Source organism: Planococcus citri, chromosome 1 (assembly GCF_950023065.1).
Source record: "Planococcus citri chromosome 1, ihPlaCitr1.1, whole genome shotgun sequence".
In the NCBI taxonomy this organism is placed as follows: domain Eukaryota; kingdom Metazoa; phylum Arthropoda; class Insecta; order Hemiptera; family Pseudococcidae; genus Planococcus; species Planococcus citri.
Window position 1 is genome coordinate 45,461,752 of NC_088677.1, and position 21,792 is coordinate 45,483,543.

The 21,792-nt window shown below is 33.5% G+C and overlaps 2 protein-coding genes across 2 annotated transcripts in view; one reads left to right on the forward strand and one right to left on the reverse strand.

Annotated features, from left to right (window-relative positions):
- The window catches only part of LOC135832260 (protein phosphatase 1 regulatory subunit 37), a 122,816-nt gene that overhangs the window by 64,303 nt on the left and 36,721 nt on the right, over positions 1-21,792 (reverse strand). The gene's annotated exons all lie outside the window — the stretch shown is intronic.
- The window catches only part of LOC135832259 (uncharacterized), a 28,701-nt gene that overhangs the window by 1,251 nt on the left and 5,658 nt on the right, over positions 1-21,792 (forward strand). The gene's annotated exons all lie outside the window — the stretch shown is intronic.

Genomic DNA, 21,792 nt, shown 5'->3' on the forward strand with positions numbered 1-21,792 from the left:
ATAGGTACTTTTATGAAGACATCTGTCAAAATACACACGTTAGGTAAAATTAAAAATCAGTCCGAAAATTCGATCACTTCAAAGGTGAGAAAGCTCTGTACGTGAACGCCTTCATGAGGCGATTTTCACTGCACAGCGCAGCTAGGAGAATTTTTTCAATACAAAGAGGCGGATTCGGGAACGCCTTTGTAGAAGGCGGTAGGTAATGTATACACTTATAATTAAATGTATTTTCACATTTAATTCGCGCATAAATTTATTTTCCGTATTCAAAACATGTATTTCGCGATTCAATTTGATTCATGCAAAATTTTATCGTTTAATGAGAAAACTTTCAAAAACCGATGGATTTTATGTAAAAAAGGACCAGACTGATTAATACCCACGATAAGAAAATTTAATAAATCTTTCAAGTACCTATACCAAGTTACACCTTCCTGCATCCATCCATATAATATAGTCAAAATACGAAAATTCCAGCGAGAATTTCTTTCATTCGCAAAAATTACCTATCAGTTGTGGGAAATTTTTAAAAATTCCGTCATTAGAATGAAAATTTCCCAGTAGATGAGGTTTTCATTAAGCAAAATTATTTCTGCTCCCTGGTGACGAATTAGAAACAACAAATCGAATCACGTCGATTATTTGCTTCAACTAACTTGTAAGTAAGAAACTATAGATGTACGTACAACTACCAACTATGTACAATGCATAGATCAATAAATACACGTAAGTTCCACTCGCATCTCATCTTGTTTAAAAGCAGAATAGTTAACTTGAAAATCAAAGTTATAGGAACATTGCCAAAATTTAATTTGGAAAGGACTGCTTACCCCTGCATTCTTAATTTATTTTCAATTTCAAGAGCGTGTTTCGGTCACCGAAAGCTGTTTAATTCGGAGCCAATCGAATAGGAAATGAAGAAAAAATTCATCCAAACAGTACACTAGTACACAGGTACACAGGTACATATTTTTCAGGGTTTTGCTGTACCTTTATTTTTACGAGTCTTTTTTCATCTTCTCTTTTCTATGATTAATGATACCTACGTTTGGAAATATCTAAAGATAAATAAAAAACTGTAGCTTTCACTTTGAAATATGGTATAGAACGTATGTAGATATACTCGTAATAAACTGAATTCGAAATATGGGAATAGAATAGGTTCGCCTACGAAAATACACTCCGACTGAATTTTACTCCAAAACGTCATATTATACATTTTCTTCAATTAAATAATCTTCGAAACTGATTTCCTTCCTGTCGTGTGAAATGAGTTAAATTTCTCATAAATCTTTCATAAAGCTTTTACGCTTGCCGAAACTTACACACCTGCCTTGAGGTTCGATTGTTTTAAAATACTACATCTACATAGTGCACAACATACCTACCTACCTACCTATACATTTACGCTTGTAGAAACATAAGTATGCTAGTACGAACTTCACATCGTGTTACTTTATTCAACTCACTGTTCTTCATAATAATTGGTCTCTTCTACAGTTGAAAAGTACTATCTATCAATTTAATGCGAGATGAAGAATAAGAACAGGTGTGCTTTTTTTGGTCCAATGACTTCACAATTCATTTGGAAACTAATTTCAAGTTTGTATCAGAATGAAAAATAACTTCTGCTTTCAATTTTCCAGCGAAATTTTCAAAACATATTTTAATTTCGATTACAGCAAGTCAAATAAAAGAGAAAAAACTTTTACGCAGAATACTTCGGAAAAAGGCAAATCGGAGAATTTTTTCAAAAGGACCATCGACTGATTTTAATTTTTTTTTCAACCGTACGCTGAAAAAGACTACATCATCAAACGAAAATTTTGTTCAATTTTCACTTCCTAAATAAGCGGTATTTTTCCACAGCGCAGATTGGAAAAATAAATAAGAAACAAATAACTAAGTAGGTTCATATACGCCGGATTTCCTCGAACATAGAAAAAAAAACGAGGAAGAAAATTGAAGTTTCGTTTCAAAAATATTCCGAAAATAAAAAAAAAATCGTAAGATTTTAAAAATGCGCATATGAAGAACACGAGAGTCGGGTCTCGGGTCCTTCGATTCAACTCAATTTTTTCACGAGTTCTCTCGATGCTGTCGAAGAATAACCACCGTAATTTACATTCAAATCTTTCGGGAGTGGTAGGGGGAGTGGACACGAAAAATTTTCAAGCCTTTACAATTTCTTCAAAGACAACCACAAGTTTTGAAAGCTCATACTTAAAGAAAACAAATCTTTTCCGGGATTTCAAAAAAGAGGTCATTTTTTTTGGAAAAATCAAACTTTTATGTTTAATGTTCGCGTTGAATTATATATTTTTTCCTGTTCTAAAAATGATAATTACATATACATATATAACAAACATGGAAAATCCAAAATCTGTTGAAATGAAGGATTCAGAACGCTTCGAAATAACCAGCAATTGTTTCAGGAGATCGAAAGTACAGCAGAAACCAAATGTCCGATGTACATCTCAATTCATCAGATTAGTTATTTGCGAAAAATAAGCCACCAAGTATAAAAAATTTGCCAAAAATCAAATTCATCGCTTGGAATTGGCCTTGAATGATTTCTTGATTTTTCTCTGTCAAGCGCGGATAAATTTTTGGTCAATTGGATCACCTCGCTCGTCAAGAACTTACACTAAATTTTTCTTGGGGAGGGGAGGGGGTGGGAGGAGAAAAATAGGTGCTTGGGTCGAATGAAAATCATCTGTAATATAAAAGAATTCTTGGGAAATTCTAAGTGAAAAATCGAACGTTGATTTTTCATACTTCACTCCACAAACTTGATAATAGCCTATATACGTACCTACTTTCAATTTCGAGTAAATTTTGCATAACCTACAACAAATATTTGGCAACAACTGCTCAGAGGAACAAATGCCTAAAATAATACCTAATAAAAATGCAATAATTTCAGGCCAAATCCGAAATATCATTAGTCACTGAGACTACATTAGCTCTGAAGCGATCAACACCACCATATGTTATGTTGATACATTGATTCGTTCACCATGATTCGTCCATAAAGATAATTTGTCCGGCACCCACCTTTCCTTTCATTTCCCTTACTTAATTGCCAATTTTAAGTAACTCGTCACGTCTATAATATGTACCATTGCTAACTGCATAATGCAGAAAATTTTTACCGCTGCCAAAACATCGGAATACATCGAAAGGGGGAGAAAAATCTCCGTAAAATGTACGACGATGTACGATGCGATGTTGGCATTACATCATTTGGAACTTACGAAATAGCAGCACGATTTTATAGGGTACCTAGTTGTGTTATGATAAGGAACACGTTAAATTGAATGTGTCGTACACGTATGAAAAGTGATTTACATTGAAGTAAGCCAAGTGTGAGGGAAAAAAATCCCAGTCCCACCGCGACTCAATCAACCGCGAATAATAGCCTTAATACCGAAATGGAATTTTCTTCGACGTCCTTGTTTAGCAAGATCTGATCCGCACCGACGACGATGGGAAATCCGCAAAATCGTTTACAAAATTTTATATTGAAAAACACACCTTACAATGGAAGCCGAGCTATTGAAACGCGCTAAAAATGTATTTCCATTAAAGTTTCAATTTATGAGGAAAAATTTTTCAATCCGAAATCGGATAATTTTGTTGTATATATATGAACGTACCTAATCTGGAAAGCTTTAAGCTTCTATAACGTGTAGATTAAATTTAGCCTCAAGTTTTTTTTTTTTTTTTTTTTATACAATAAACGTCCGCCGACGAAGAGACGCCTATATCGTCATATCGACCTAATGCAACGAATTTTAGCCTATATTTCATAATCGATTAGATAAATAAATCGAATGGGTAATTTTCAATACGTAATAATACTACTTTGTGAGTATTTATCAAGTTAGATGTAGTCTTTAATGCCATGAAATTTATTTATATACGTAGGTAGGTACTAGGTACATAATTAAAACTTCAAAAACTTCTATCGAGTTAACTTCAAATAAATATAAATTCGTAGACCCTTGAGGCGCGAGATTGCAATTAGACAATTATGTACGTTTTGCGAGCACTAGAGAATCAAAGATAAAGATAACTTAGGCAGTTGAAAATTCGCAATATTACCACTTTTGTTAGACTACTTAATCGGTCTCGTTCACCGAATGAATATTACGCCTCATCGTATAAACTCCACGATATAAAAGATGCAAGAAAATTCAATTAATTTAAACGGAAAACGTTGTTTGATGCGAAATTTTATGTCAGAATGAAAACAAACTAGATGTGAAATTAATGTTGAATAAACGAAAAAAAATTCTTATTTCCGTTTAAATTCGTGTTCACTGAATTCATTATACAGCTACAGTACGCGTATATATACTCGTACTACGAGTAGTATCCGTAAACGGCCGGCATTTTGGGTTCGAATAACATTACATCGAGGCAACGAAAGTTTACATTCAATTTTACAAAAACATGGTTTAAAGTTGGTAGGAAAAAAATAAATTCATTTAAAAAAACAACGTACCTACATTTTTTTAATGAAAAAAAGAAGACGGAATTTAATTCATTCAGAGCTAAAAGGACCTTTCTTTTTAAAACTTATATACCTTCGTTTGGATTTTTTCTTTTTTTATATACTTCATTTTTATTTTACGTAAATGGCTCTTCGCTGAGAGCTCGCGTTTATACTCCTTTATCTGAAAATATTTCACCAACAATTCTTAAAACCGAGCGGTTTTAAACGAGAATTCATTTTTAAAATTAGGTACATAATACATTTCAAGGCAAATCATCGTTTCAACTTGAAAAAAAAAGGTGAAATTTATTCGAGTGTTTATTTTGGAAACGATGAGGTGCATTTCGCAGCGTACAACGTGCAAGGTAATCAATCAATTATGAACCCGTCATTTTCGACACTTTGGTTTATTTTTATCTTAATTTACACCGTATGTTATTCGTCGAGGAAGTTTGCGCCAGCAAATTGTCTACCAGCAGTATTTTTCAAAAATCAGTATTTTAAAAATGGAAGAAATTCACAAAAATTCTCAATTGAAAAAAAATAGTCAATAGGTATCTACTATCTACCATTTACAAGCATTTGAGTAATTGAGGAGTCGGCCTGCAAAGTGACCTAACTGCAAAAAATTGATTTCAAGATAATGAGAAAAACGTGTCCTAGGAAAATGAAGTCACATTTTCAAAATCTGTTTTCGAGAATGGAAAGGGTCAACCTTCACTCACCTAATCACCTTTTCGTTTCTGAAAAATCTGAACACTGGTTCGCTACAGGGTGCAACAAAAATGAAAAATGCTGCAGTTAGGTCACTTTGCAGGCATGCACATACGTTTTTTTTTTTGTTTTTTAGTGATATTTACGCAATTTTCTCCGGTTTTTCATTGCGCATATTATTCTTTATGAAAGCAAAGATTTATTCATTCATTCAAGATTTTTTATGTACAGGAAGCTGGGTAGCTAAAACTGGAGTTGTGGCTTATTCTCAACTTACGATTTTACCATTTCGAATCACTCTGGAGCCTCCAGTGCGATTTTCCTTGTCTCCAAAATTTTTGAATTTCTTCAGAAGGGGTTAAAATTAATTTTGATTTCAACAAACAGTGCCGTATGAAACACGTTTTCGGAAAATCGTAAAAATAAGGTCACTTTGCAGGACACAGATTTAATTTCATCATTTTCAAGGTGGTGGGGAAGAGGTGTTACGAGTGAAACTGGATGAAGGTGATATATTCCTTTTGTAATGCATGCCCTAGACTACCAAATAGTGTCACTATCTCAAAAGTTCAATTTTTGCAGTTAGGTCACTTTGCAGGCCGACTCCTCAATTGGATCTGGATTTCCAAGGTTTGTCAAAATAAAATCGATTTCCGTTAAAATTAAGCGTTATTAATTACTTCTTTCGGCAGTGTTTGAGATTTTCGAGGTTTCTAAAAAATCAACATCCGCTTGATCAATATACTGACTTATAAAGTGTTGAGGTGAATCAATCATAGCAAGAAAAAACTTCCTCTGCTTTCAAAAAATTATGAAATTGAAAACTTTGTGAAATAAAAATATTAAATTGCATTTTATGGAGACATTCACACAGAAAAACTCCAGATTCAAAAAGAAGCTTAGATTGAAAAAGGCTTGCAGAAACGGTCTACCAGTAAAAAACTGTAGCAGCCAAAATCCATTATTCGAATATTCGAAAAGTTTCATCAATTTTTGAGCCAATGATGAAGGAAATGAAGTTTACCTATTTGAGGTAAAAAGCTGAAATTTATTATGTACGTACTATGCATTTCTGGAGGCAGTTTTGGATCGTTATGAGCTGCTCTAGAGTCTCGAGTAAATTGTTGAAAATAACAATTCCTGAAAAAATCGACATCTGCTCTGCTATATTTAATCGTCAAGCTATCAACCTGTAATTCGATACACCTACACTACAAATCTGTTTGAGGCATTTTCTAGTCGTTTTGATGCCTTCAGCATATTTGTGAAAAGTTCAGTTCATTAAAACACTCCATTGCGGACAATACATGATGTGGACCTACTCAACCAATTATACATACCTACGCAATTTTTCCAAAATTACGTAGATCCTGTCAATTTGGCACCACATTTTTTCCAGCGATTTTGAAATTTTAAAAAAATTGAAAATTTGTAGCACTTCACCATTTGACGAAAAAACTAAAATTTCAATCAAGTTACACCCTGTCCTGCACACCATTTCAAAAATCTAGTAGAGATCTCAGAATTACTTGAAACCACCTTCGATTAATTAATTGCAAGAATGCAAGTGCGATCCCCACCAATTTTAGTTTTATACACTCGATCGTGTAAAAATTTTTGTGATAATTTCAAAAATTTTCCGAGAGCTTCAGAATCACTTAAAACTGCTTCCAATCGACTTGAGAAATCGAAAAAAGAGTGCATACTGAAATTCAGTTCTCTAGCTCAAATACGTCATATTTTGATTTTTTTGCCTATCAAATAACATTTCGTTTCTTAAAATTTCTAAAAATTTAAGAAACAGACTTCAAGACCATCTGAAATATCAGTTGGTGGAGTATTTTTGCATGTTCTTTCAAACTACGAAAGAGACAGAATTTTCAGGAAATTATCATTTTGATCCGAAACAAAGTATTCGAAAGTTGATTTCTGTGCTCATTTTCATTTCGCGAACAAAGCCATCTAAAGCAAGTCCTGTCCCTACTCCAGCTACTCAGCAAAGTAAATACTTAACCTCAAGTGCATTGTTGCGCTACGACGAAGTCATTATTAAAACAAGATTTTGCGATGTGCCTTAATTTTTCGTTTTCAAAACAGTAAGTACAAAGATATACCCTTAAAACACATCGCAGCAATACAAAGGGTTCATTTGATGTTTTCGAAATGCTGCCAATTTGGCATAGGTTTAGGTACATATTTCATGTTGATGGATCTAGAATTGGAATTTTTGTTGACATAAAATATGCTATTTTTATTGAATATCTGTTGAACTTTGGTCATCACTTTTCAAAAACTTGAAACATTCATCCGAAAATGTTCATGGTTAGTGCTTCTTTAGGACCATACGTATCTCAAAAGGGACTAAGGGGAGGGGGGTGGATGCTCAAAAATATAGAAAAAATGCGGCATGTCATCATGACCCCGGAAACTATCATTTTCCAACAATATTTAACGGATCAAAACATTTTGATGACCTACGTAAATCGATGTAGGTATTGTTCAAAATAGTAACACAGATTTTCGTTGCATTCTCTATGTTGATGTGCAATTCTCTCTACTTCACTTCGAACATAGAAACATGCCACATTATTAGTATAATAAATGGAATTTTGAGCCATGACAATAGCTTGCCAAGTTATCGCAATCTGCATACCTACGTAAGTAGATATTCATTATAAAATGAAATTGCAAATGTACTTGGAACTCGACAATGGAACATCGAATTACCTGCCTACGCATTAAAAAAATGAGTAAGTAACATTTTAACAACGAGTAATAATCAACGTATGTAAGTAAGTTGCTATAAACACACAGAGTCTAAGTATGAGACATGGCCCTCGCATATTAGCATGAATAATAATTCGAGAAAAAGATGAACAATGTGAAAATGTGGGGCCCAGAACAGGTCTTTCAAAAACTAAAACAAAATGATAAAAAAATAAAAAAACAGAAAACATCGAATATTGGATTACGTAAATCAAAATCCTAGAGTTGGAAGAAAAATGCGAGCTCCTTTTTCAAATGTAAGTGGAAGTAGTTAGATCGTCTGAGAGTACATACTAGAGAGAGGGGATGGGGAAATACCAAAAAAATGTACCAACTTCTGGAAGCATTACCCACTATTAGAGCACGCAAGTCGCAAACAAAGATAATAAAAAAAGACATTGCTAGGACTTTGGAAACCACACTTTTTTCAAGACGAAAAAAACCTTCTCAACTCTAGATGATTTTTTACAGAAAACTTTCAATATTTTTCTTCCATTTTTTGGCAAAAAAAAAAAAAGAGGAGATGGAAAAATACATCAAATCTTGACTTTTGCTCAACTTTTTGTACTCATGTTAAACTTTGAGCTTGTGAAACAAAAAATCCTAAAAGGTGCAAAATCGCAACAAAAAAAAATACTCGCAAAAGCATAATGAAAAAGAAACCTTTGCGGTGATGTCTACAACTTGCGTTTTCATCACATTCTTGATTCTTTTGACATCGTTCCACTCTTATTTCGATATTCTCTTTTACCTTTCCAAAAATAAAAACCTATAGAATAATAAATTTCATCTCCGGTAGAACAAGCGAGGTCATCAAATACCCAATTTTAAATTATAATACGCAAGCCAACTACGATGTAAATGGAATGAAGAAGAGGGAGAGAGATTATCAAGGTTTTGTTGTTTAAAAGAGAATTTTATAAAATGTAGATCATAAATCCGCTTTCGTATCAAAAAAGACACATGCCTCGTAAAAGTCGTGTTTTATTACGAAAAGATATCCTGAATAATTCCCAACAAGAATAGAAACTACACCGAAGAATTCTCTACTTTGAAACATTACGACCAACTACATATTTAAACTTTTAAAATCGACAGCACACAGATACCCGGCAAGTTGAAAATACCTATCAATTTTTCAAAATAGTAGGATTTGATTTAATATCTAAAGTTGGTGAAATGGTACCTGCATAATTAATCATTCTGGACACCGAAACCCGTATTAAGATTTCACAATCAATCTGAACGGTGAAATAATAGGTACACAAAGAGGAAAGCATCGAAAGCTCCGTGCAGTTCATCTTTTATTTATTGTGTACCCAAACGACGCTTATTACTCGGGTGAAATTTGTTTTGAAAATCTCCATCTTCAATAATTAATTATATTAGGTAATTAATCGGATATTTGAAGTGAGATATGCCTATTACCTTGGTATAAACCATTTACAAAGTTACCCGGTTATTCGCAAGGATAAATTTCATTGTCGCAATAGGCTGATTTTCCCGTGGAGATTTACAATTTGCAATTCCATTCACGACCTTTTCTGTATAAATACGCTGGAATTTAACACCTTTTGGATTTTATTTGTAGGCAAAAATCTCCGATTACGAAAAGTTGTAATAACACGAGGGAGAATTTACATCGGGGACCAAGGATAAAAGAAAACCCCTAGAATAATATGTAAAGCGTAAAGGCCTATGACCACGGGGACAATTGCGCGCTAATAAATTGTTTTAATTGTCTTTAGAAAAGTTAAGGTACTTTATAATTTAAAACGACAGAAAATAATTTTTCGTTGTTTTAATTAACCACATTGTATAAAGCTGAATATTTCTCAACTGGTCGCGGAAGTTTGCCAAAATTCATTATTAAAATTTCTCACAACTCGCAACATGCGTATTATGTTTGAATGGGATGATTGATTATTGCGAAGGTTTCTTGATGTACAATAACGTAGGTATGTACACATTTTCTTTAAATTCGCGATAAATGCTTCCTTCGCACCGAAAAAAAAAAACCAAAAAACAAAACGAATGTGATAACTTGAAAAAAAATCAAGTCTATTAATAGGTATACGTATCATACAAAAAATATATATGTAGGTACGCAACAAGTTCTCTGTTAAACGTTGAAATTAAAGAAGAAAATATCTCGTTTATTTTTTCGTGTTCCAAGTTAGATTACGATGTAAGAAAACAAAACAGGATCAGGAAAAAAAGGAGAATTACATCCTACACTATTCGTTAAGGGGCCAAAACGATACATCAAAAGTACACCAGACAAACAGTTTATACCGTATGTATAACGCACGAATCATTTATACGAGTATCAAGCACTACGCTGTTTTCAACTTCAAGAATAAGAAAAAACCGCCTCTCCATCTTTGCGTTGAATAAAAATCATCAAGTTTCACTTAGGGATAGTTATTAAAACGAGAGTTCCTTTCGCAAAAATTTAGAGGAAATGTTCTGGCTCCGGCTATTGTTTATGTTTGAATCATTAGCGTAAGCGATTAGAGCAACTTCGTTACTTTCGAGTGTTTTTCATCTAGTAACACGAGTATTTCGATCCAAAGAAAACATTAACACGTTTCCGTTTTACATTTGAAAGCTAGTACTAGCTGTTATTTAAACACATCTAGCGATTGGTTTTTCTCAAATGTTTTTCGTAAACGCGGTAAAATATACCATCGATGTGGAATATGGCCAATACTTCGAATGTTTTAATATCTTCCTGGCATATCACGATATTATGCAAAACTTATAACAATAAATTATTAAGTATAAGTACTAGGTTTGCTCAATAAGTAAGGTCCTAAATTGCGCTAGATCCTGAACTGATGCAAATAGCGAGTTCGTTGATGTGGTGATTGGTGAAAGATAGTCACATTCTTTCCGGTTCTTTTCGCTCAACCACCACGTTTCAACCAGTCAACCTCACTCCAGTGTGTTTTAATCATCTGTTAAAATGGATGACCTCAGGTTCGAAATCGTTCAAGTTGATAAATATGCTCCCTTGACCTAAATATTAACTAGTTCACTTATCATTCGTCTAATATGCGTTTGAACAAAAAAATAGTTAGGTATAACAAAAATTGAAGAGGATGAAATTTGCAATAAAATGATGTAGGTAGTCATTTTTTCAACAAAAAATAAATAAATAAATAAAAAATGAACGGGTGGTGCAGAAAAGCGCGCCAGAATACACAGGGGGTCGGTTCCACTGCTTCAGATCACAATGTCACCTCACGCCATTATCCTGCCATAGGTAATATGGGGGATATATACGGGAGTAGTATGCACCATTTTGTAGCTCTCGTCGAGGCGAACACGGCGCGCTACCTACAAGACCCTCTATCTACGTATTCATGGGAATAAACTACGGGCGTCCAACGTCTAGAAAATGAGCAAAACCAAAAAATGAAAAATTTGACCTAGGGAACTTGTAGAGTATTTTTTTAGATGAAAATTGCAATTTTTGGGATTGGCCTACCTTCATTTGTGAACGATCTATGCAAATTTGAAGTTTTGATACAGATCAATTTGAGTAAATTTGAAACTTTTCAGAAATTGATCTGTTTCAACTTTCAACCGTATAAATCCCCCATATCACCTACGGAAGGTTATATTTTCATACAGTCTTCAATTTGGGAAACTCGATGCGAGAGTAGATTTAATTTGAGATGAGTTCAGGGGCGTAGCAAAGTGATTTTACAAGGGGGGTAAATTCTAAAAAATGCCGACTGCAAAATCGATTAAAAATTTGCTCAAATAAAACAGCTTTGCTTGTACTTTTTTCGCTCAGACTAGAAATGGTGATTTGAGGTAATACTCCCAATTTTTGTATTTGACCCAATGTTTTTATTTAACATTACTGGAAATTTAAAAAAATTGAAAATTACCTAAACCAAACGCAATTTTATTCAAACTTTTATGTATATAATTGGGAAGTAATTTTATAACTTGAGAGTCTGAAAAACGTCATTTTTCAAAGTCAAAAATGATATCTTCCAATCTTGATATTTTTCAAATTCGAGACTTACCTACTTAATATTTTTGTAGAAATTTAGGATTGGGAAAGTGAAAGCAAATGGCCCTCGCTTCGCTCGGGCCAAATCTTTTGACAATTTGTAACACAAACAACCGAAGAACGTCGTTTTTGACGATAGAAAATCATTTTTCTGATCTTTGCATTTTTCAAATTCTCGCAATATTTTTCTAGAAAATGCAAACTTACTGTGAAAAAGGAAAACAAATGAGCCCGAGCGAAGCGAGGGCCAAAGCTTTTGGAAATGTACATTTTAAAAACTAAAATAGCATAAAAAGCTATCACAATAATTGTAAGTATTATTTGGAAAAATAAATAAGCAAATGAAAAAATGAGTCAAGTATAAATTTGTCAACATAAGTAGTAAGTATAGGTGCAACATTATTGGTCAATTTGCCAACTGAGTCCTCAGGTATTGTACGTATCATGCTCGCATCAGTTGGCAAATTTAGAATAAGAATAGCCGAATTAAATTTAAATTTAAGGGGGTTGATTCTGTTGGTTTTTGTTCTCTTCTATACTCAATTAAAAAATTCCAACTTTTCAAGTACTTATATACCTAAACAAAATAAATGAGAATTGTCGATTTTCGAACAAAATGAATAATTTCCTTAAAAAGTTGGCAATTTTGAATTTCCAATTCTCAAGTACTCAGTTGGCAAATCAAAAATGTACCTACAATATAGGTATTAGGTACATTACATTTGAAATTAATTGTATGTAGTTGGCAAATTTAATTTAATTTTAACAATTGCAAATTGACAACTTTTCAACTAGATAATAAGTAGAAAATAAAGTTGACAATTGTGAGTTCTGCAGTTCTCATGTTGGCAAATCAAGAATGCCTCAACAGTTGGTAAATTAACTTAATTGTAATATCGAACTCTGAGTCAAAAACGCCAACTTTTCAACTAATGACTAATTGAAAAGTTATCATTTTTGAATTTTCATCCTCGTAAACTCAAAAATGCCAACTTTTTAATTTTTCAACCCTGCCCGGGGGGGTACAGTACCCCCTCCAACCCCCCCCCCCGTTTGCTACGCCTCTGGATGAGTTCTCCGGGCCCACTCGTTTTTCGCTGATTACTCTTTGAATATGCGTTTAAACTGAAAAATAGTCATTACTGAAATTGAAGTAGGTAAGTAAATAAAATTTATAACATTTTACGACTTTCCACGGCATTTTTCTGCACAAAAAAAACGAATGAGATTACGCGCTTTATTTTGAACGATTTCAAAACTGAAGTCATCCATTTTAACAGACGATTAAAACACTCTAAAATCAAAAAATAAAAAGGATCCAAAATTTTGTCTATGTTGGGATTCGTATAGCAATCTATTTCGATCTAGCCTGGTTTCCTAGAAATTGGAACGCATTTGCAGTTCAGGTGGTTGCCTCATATCATAAGTCATAGCTTCATTTCGCGGTTTGACTCAGGAGTGCGTTTTCAATGTAACTTGTAAATAATTCTCCATAATGCACAGATCAACGCGTTATCGATAATTTATCAAGGAAGTGAGCGATAAATCATAAATAGTGAATTCCACTTTCACATACCTATAGATGCCTATAGCATAGGGTAGCCGTATAACGTTGCAGATGCGATATCCGAAATCGGGTAATTTATACTCGTAATTTACGAGGAAAGAGTATTCGCGGCGCAAATGTATGATAATGTACTCATTCACGAGGCCTTTGGGAAAAATGAAAATTTAACGACAAAATCCGAGCTAAGTGAAAAACGCATAAACGTAATCTTCTGACAGTTAGAATTGCTCGTTAGTCGGTTTGAAAAATATCAGCGAAAATTTTCACACGGCGCGGCGCGGCGAGAAATTGCATTCGAAATGCAAAAAGCCACGCTACGAAAATTTTCTTATACGTATAATAGCGTAGCGTAGCGTACCGGTACTCTTTTGAAATTGTAATTTTGTCAGCAGCGCGTTATCGTACTGGGTTAAAATATTTGAAAAATTCAATTTTTTATAATACCCCGTATACACATAAAAGTACGAACACCGCGTATTAATATTCTGGCTGGCAGAAAAAAAATGCGCCAAGAGAAGAAAAACTCCGGGTAATTTCGACGCGATAACGTGAAAACGTACCATGTACTTGTCTTCAAGTTTTGCTTTTGAAAACGTATATAAAGTTATAGTTTCTTATTTTGGCGTCGTAAAAAGGCGCATATTCGTCTCTCGTTTCTGCGAATTGAATTTCGTCGGAATTTTCAGAATGCCGAGAAGTTGGTAGTTTAATTTTAATCGTGTAGTTTTATTTCTTTTTATGATCAGATATAAGGAGATTTTCTCAGCCGGCAAATGCTCGAACGCCACCAATTACAAGTTAGAAGTTTCGTCTGGCGTGAATTTTGTTACAATGATAAGAAACGAACGCCAAACGCCCCATAGTTTTCTTCTGTCGTATACTGTAAGTATAATATATAAAATTTAATAGCGAATGTTTAAAAGTTACATCGTCTCGGATTTATTCAACGTGTGTCTATGTTTTCCGAAACTGTAACGTAATTATAATGAAAATGAAATTAAATATTTCGCATGGAAGTTTTACTAAATGACGTTTTATAACTCTTTAATTTACACTCCATGAACGTATTGTTGAAATTCATCGCGACTTCGAGTTTATTCCATTTGAATAAATTATTTGCGCATAACTGTCTTGGAAATTGATGAATATTCGATGGATATTATATGCTTGGAAATTAATTCTCTCATGTCTTCATTAAGCCCCTGTGACGTTCGATGATGCAACGTACATAGTACCTACAGTTCATACGACCATTCCAACGTTTTCATTCGATTATTGTACGTAGAATAACCGATGACTGCAGTTTTGCATAACAGATATGTTGTCTGTGTTTGAAATTTCTCTACATTGTCCAATCAATTCGACTCTCTATTTTGAAATTAATAATGGTATTGAGCCCATGTTGAGTTTTTTTAAATGATTCAGTCATTGTGTCGCATTGATGGTACGTGTCGCCTGATAATAATCTTGTGAAGTGATCAACATGACATGTCTTTAGTCATCTTGTTTTATTCGTTGAAAAAATAATTTCCCTATTATCGGAAATTTTATTAGATCTGGCCCACATTTAGCTATATGTTTTATTCGGGATTCGTTGAAATGAAATTCAAAGGACCTATTACTGATCGGAGATGACTGCGAGGTCAATAATGTGGGTGAAAAAAAAACATTCAGCATCCTGAATTTTGATTAAAATTAGCGAGGAAGTAACGAGGAAGTTTACTTTGAGTGGGAGACCATCAAGAAAAATGTCGAGTCTCCTATAGCCGCACACGGGGCTAAGCCAATGGTCATTCAAATTAGGGTCATTTTGAAAGTTTTTTTTTTTCATATTTGGGTTCCATTACCCCCGCAGAACTCCGGCCACCTTTCTAAAAAGACGCGATTCCAGTTCTGAACTGCCCTACCTAGTACCTACCTGTACCTACCTACTACTTTTAGTTCTCTACAGGCGACTTAGATAGGCGAGTCGGAAATACGCATAATACCGATTTCTCATCAATTTCGTGGTATTTTTCAACCACTAACAAACTTTGTTCTGGAAAAAACTATAATAGATACTCGATTTGTTTTCAGTAGGTCGATACTACACATCGATGTAGTTGAAATCAACTTTTTCGTTTCATTTTTCAAACACTCGCATCACTAAAATCAGTAAAAAAATATGAATTTTGATTTGATCAAAATAATTGCGAACAAAGTGTTTATCAGGTAATTTCAACCCGCTGAGCATAAATCCAGTGCAGATAAGAAACCGTGATTTTTATCGAATTTCAAAGTCAATAGGTCGAAGAAGTTTAGAACTTCAAACGGTTACTTTTCAAGAGGTACTCTACGAGGGGAAAAACAATTTTGTTTACAAAATTAGCTTCACTTTGAGGATGCTCAAAATTTTTCTGATTATAGTCTCCTACTTGAATTGAACTTCCTTATCAATTTTCGTCAAAATCCAAGGTGTGTTTTTTTCACTCCACCCTAATGTGCATAGGTATCTACTACTTAATGGAATTAACCACCTACAAGCTTTTAAAAATGAATCATTGGACTATAGAAAAACACTCTTCCCTTTTCTGAATTACCTTGAATTAAACGGCTGGACTTACTGAGAAAAACTTGGGCAAAATAAAAAGACATAGCTCAAAAATCGAATTCCTTTCTTTGGGTTTTACGACTGTTACGAAAACGTTACGTCTTCAAGTACGTACGTATACAATGTACGTATAAGAACTGATCGAAAACCAGCTAAAAGTACAGATTTCAATTCACAAGTCGAAAAAATTTGCGAACAACTACAAATCTCATCAGGTTGTATGTCGTCAATTTCAAATGATTTCATTCAATTTTATGTACCTATTCGTAAATTGATCTTTAATATAATTCGAAAATTGTCGGTCTACAGATTCAATCTGGGTAATATTAATAGGGTTATATTTTACATAATATTTCATTAAACCATATTATAAAAATGAAATTAAAATAAAACAATTCAATTTCAAAATTCTTGTCTTACACCTACATATGTACCTATACCTATACTACTCCATCAGAACTACTTTAAAGGATTAAAATACAATGTGGTATGGGACCACCTCGTCACCAACATCATTCGCCGTCAGCAGATGAGCAAAATACAGCTTGTTCCTTTTCTTTCGAGTAAAAAATATTAAATCTATCCGCTCGGTCGTAATGCAATTTAAAATGCGCTCTGCTCTTGTTATTTTATATGAAATAAAGTTCGTTATGAGAGAAAAAAAGACACGACGACGCGACACCAATTTCGAACGAGAAAAAAACGAGCAACTGTATCAATGGGGCGACTAATTGAATCAATGAATAGCGCCACGTTGATAAAAATACATATTTTTAGCCGGCAATAGAAACATAAAAAATGAAAAAAAAAATCGCAAATAAATTTTTATTCAGAAACTGGAATTTTCATAGCCGAGTTTCAATACGTTTCCTGTTTGCTTTCAACAATGAACCATTTCAAGTGATATTCAAATATTATTTTTGCAAAAAAAAAAAAAAAAAAAAGGAAAATGCTTTTGATTTCTACTCTATTGAAAATTCGCTTGGTAATTGCGATAAAAACTGTATTATTCGGCTGGTTTTTTTTTCAAGTTCTGTTCTGGGCGTGTGATTTAGGGCGTTTGATTAAATTTCATAGAGAATATAAAAATTTTAAAAATACCACCTCGTTAAACATTTTTACGATACGTTTTACCACAGGATGGTAAAAAAAAATTAACGATGTTGTAACATGAAGCTAAAAACTGTTTATAATATTTTGATTACCAAGAAGTTTCAAAATAAATCTGTACCTATTTCAAGTAAGTTCTACATATCAAAACGAAATTGGTCACAATGAATGGTCGAAAGAATAACTACTTATAGGTATTAATTATCATGTGGTAAATATGTAACATGTAGGAGAAATATGAAGTAAACGAAAAGGATTTTATCAGTTCTCCTGTAATCCTACACACTCGTACTTTTTCAATTGTATTACTGCCGGGTTTTTTATAGAAAAAAAAAACTTCAGATTCGGGTATATATCTTGATAAATTACAAACGTTGGATACTTATGATTTTTTTGTTTTAGGTATCAAGGGAATACTAGCTGCACGTTATAGAAATCCTTTCTTTCTTTCTTTTTTTATAGCCTCACCATTGTTTTCTAATTTCCACCACGTTTCATTGTCTTGGAAAACAAACACGTTTGCAGCAGATACTCAGGTTTATAAATTGATGCATTTGTTTTGATATCACAGGAGAGTTGAAAATAATTTTTAGCAGTCTTCAAGACTGTAATGGTCTGATCTGTTTGGCTGGCTTATCAATTTTAACTCGTCCGCGTATTTAACTCATTCAATCTGTGTTTACTGTTTAATGTAAGTACCTATCTATATCTCTTTTGAAAGACCAAAAAAGCTCAAAAAAATTCAAGCTAGGAAAATAATATTGCATTAAAAACTTGAACAAAATTTTAAAATTTATTCGACTACTCACTCGTACAATAATACGAGCGTTTTAATATTTTAACGATGTATGGTAATATTTAATGTTATAAATTCACGTAAATCTACTCAGGCGAATAGAATTTCATTGGATAATTTTTTCATTTATCATTATCACGTCAATTGAATAAAATCTAATTCAACTCCTGCGTAGGTTCTGTTTTTCGTTGGATATTTATATTTTCTACTTTATACCTACGTCATCTGACGTAAAATTTCCCAACAGCGGCAAAAATATCGAATTTGGGCGAAATTTAAACGCGTTTGATACCTTTTTAATAATGCGCTCACGAAATTCGCTTGTTTAAGCTGCGAAAATAAAATTCTTCCGAATGAGATTGTCGACCAACTACGATTAATGGTGCGAATTCGCTTTTATGAAAAACTTAACCGCGCCATTGTGATGGATAAGATGACGAAAGAAATTTTTATTAAAAACAAATGAAACGGAAAACCTTAACAGTGGAAAAAACGAGACCAATGATGAAACCGAAATTTCCAAATACGTTATCAACAGCCTTTTTTGGGTCCTTGGTCTTGTTTCGTGTGAAAAAAAGAAGTAATTTTATATTATTGCTAAATTAAACTCGCGTCTACTTAAGCGATGCGAATTGAAATTCCGTGTCGGAGGTTTGGCAGGTGGGGAAATGGTGAGGAAAATTGGGTTTGCCAAATTTCGTGTACGTGTTCAAATTGACTATGTATTTGTACATATATACAGGGAGTGCCGTCAAAAGCCTGACATACGTACCTACTTATGGTTTCAAATACAGCGAAATAAAAGAACAGAAAAATGTATGTAGGTAAACAAGTTGTCCCAAAGATGTTTAAGGAAATAAAACATTTTGTACTTTCAAATTTTTCTCAAGCATATATATTTTGCATAGATTCTCGTGTAACTGCTCTCAACATGAAAAGTAAAAATGATAGGTCTACTTAAACTCGCATAAGAATCACAAACTTATTTTCGAAATTACACACAGATTCGAGAGAGTGAATTTCCAGTTGAAAGTTTAAGTTGCTTTTTAGATTTTTTCCCCTCACAAAAATTATCACGATCTCTGTCAGGTGCGGAGTGTCTTGCTCCCCCTGAAAAGTTACTATATTTAGTTTTTGAACCTCACCGACCCATTAGATTCAACATTCGAGACCATTTTTAGTCCTCCAAGGCTCCAACAAGCACTTGAAGATTGACGGATCACGACAATTACGATTTCATAAAATTTAAAGCACTTTTCGACACCTCTTTCTCAGTGATTTCGATCAAATTTTCAAAATTCATATTTTTTACCAACTTCAGTAGGCGCTGGCAAAAATTCAAAGGAAAAAAAGTGAATTTGAACAGTTTGACCGAAATGATCGCGAAAGGAGTGGAAGTTGGGGTATTTTGATCTGCTGAAAATGAATACGTATAGTGTCACTTTTTTGCGTGGAATTATTTGCAAATCGCGATACTTTCTAGAAATTTCTGGATAAGAAGCGAGAATTCTGACAATTTATAGGAAAAAAAACAAAACTTCTAAGTATGTAGTTATAGATTGGTAAATAACTGAATGATATTTTTTTGCAATTTTTGTCAAAAAAGCGAGACTTCTCACAACTTTTTGTTTCAGCACGGTAAAAAATCCGACTTTTGGTGATTTTTGAAAAAAGGTGAAATTTTTTAAAAATTTGATCAACATTTTATTCTGCAATTAAATAGCGTTTTTTCGGCACTGAAAAATTCACTATAGAGGACGAAATAACATTGCTAAAGAAATTAAGTCTTATTCGAGACAAACCATACTTCGTGAAATTTTCCTACTGTTTCGAATAAACATCTTTATACAAAACGAGCAGACCGCTGTAGAAAAATTAGCAAACTGTTTTTATGCACAAATTAAGCATGGTTTGTTTCTAGGTGTTCATCTTGCTCACTCGTTTACTCCGACACTATACCACTTTTTAAAAGTAATGAAGACGGTCGCGGTCAAAATACAAAGCAATTAAAATCTCAAGTTAAAAGTTATTCAACTATATTTAAAAAAAATAATTCGGTTAACAAACTTTCGCAGAATGGTTCGTTTAAAATTATAATTTATTTAAGGAATCGTCATTCCTGACTCGTAAAAACGGTCGAATTTAATTAAACCGCGTTGTTATTTTTTAAATAATTTAATTTTTCACGTGAAAACGGCCAAAGATTTTTATTTCGGAAAAGATTTTAACGCGGTATAAATTAATGATTTATAATCAAGCATTGAAGTTGGCGAGTAAAAGCGAACGAGAAATTATTCATTAATGTGAATTTGTACCCCGAGTTGGTATCTTTTAAATGAATCCATCTTTGCTCGCTGTATCATTGGTCTGGTATCTTTCGTCATTAATTTTCCCTTTTCTTTTCAGCTGGCAAAAGTTACGAGGATTCTGGGGTCGGGTTGTGTATTTTCCATTAGTAAATTATAACGGAAATAAGAGCTTTGTTGGAATTTTTCGCTTGAAAAAGAATTTAAAATGTTGATGGATACAGTTTTATCGAATCTGATAGACCGATGTGTTTTGATATTCTTAACTTTATCACGTTAATTCTTTTCGAATTCGTGAAGGAATAACTCTCGAATAGGGCTTGACATATAAATAACTAACCTAGCTATATTCTTATTGCGTTGACAACCGAAATAGGTAAGTACACATTAATGCAGTACTGAAGAACCCATATTAAAAATTAAAATACACGTAGGTTACAAAGAGGCCTACTTATGCGGGAGCATTTGAAAAGTTTCTATTTTTTTCCATACTCAAAGGTTTACACAACATGAGAGATCTTGCGATATCGGAATTGTTATTCCAATCCAATTCCACGTACCTTTGTCGGCGCAAAGATATATTGCACGAGTTAGTTTTGTTAATTAATTTCATTACCACAAACGATACCTACTCGATTTCAAACAAATGGCAAACAAAACGCAGTTCAGCTTGGGCTGCTACAACGCTATCAATCTATCGTTTAAAAAATGATACAGATCACAACCCATGATAAAAAAAAACACACCCTCGCATACATTATTCGATAGAAACAAACGCCGATGAATGTAAATACCTATGGACGGAGTAGGGTTTCGCGTCATTAAATGACCTGTAAGTAAATGGGTTTGCTCGTTTGTCAAAATGCTCCCTAATAAATTAGTAAAATGTTAATGAAAGGATCACAGCGTAATGGCCATAGAAGCGCACAGATTTAACCTCATATTAAATACGTTTCGTAAATTTGGCATTCAAAATACCTTATTGTCCGCTGTTGCTGTACTAAATTATCATCTATGCGTTTAGCGAATAAATAAAAGAGAGAGAAACCTTGCGAGATTGCATTTAAGTACGCCCATATAATACCTGTAACAAGCTTATGAAAATTATCTACGAAATCATAATATTATGTATCGTGAACCTATTCAGAGATTATAGCTGCTGTTCGCAATAATTGCGTAGAATGTGAAGATGCGAAAAAAATTTAAGTTAGATTTAGATACAGTTGTAGAGGGGTAAGAAAATCACTCAATTCAGCTGTTTGTGAATTCCACCAGGCCGTGCAAGGGAGGAGGACTAAAAAATTTTCTGGGAGACTTTCATATCAAAATCAACAACAAACTTTCATCATTTAATCGATATCGAAAGTCTAAAAATTTCCCCAATCCTCGAGTCCTAAGGGTGGCTACTC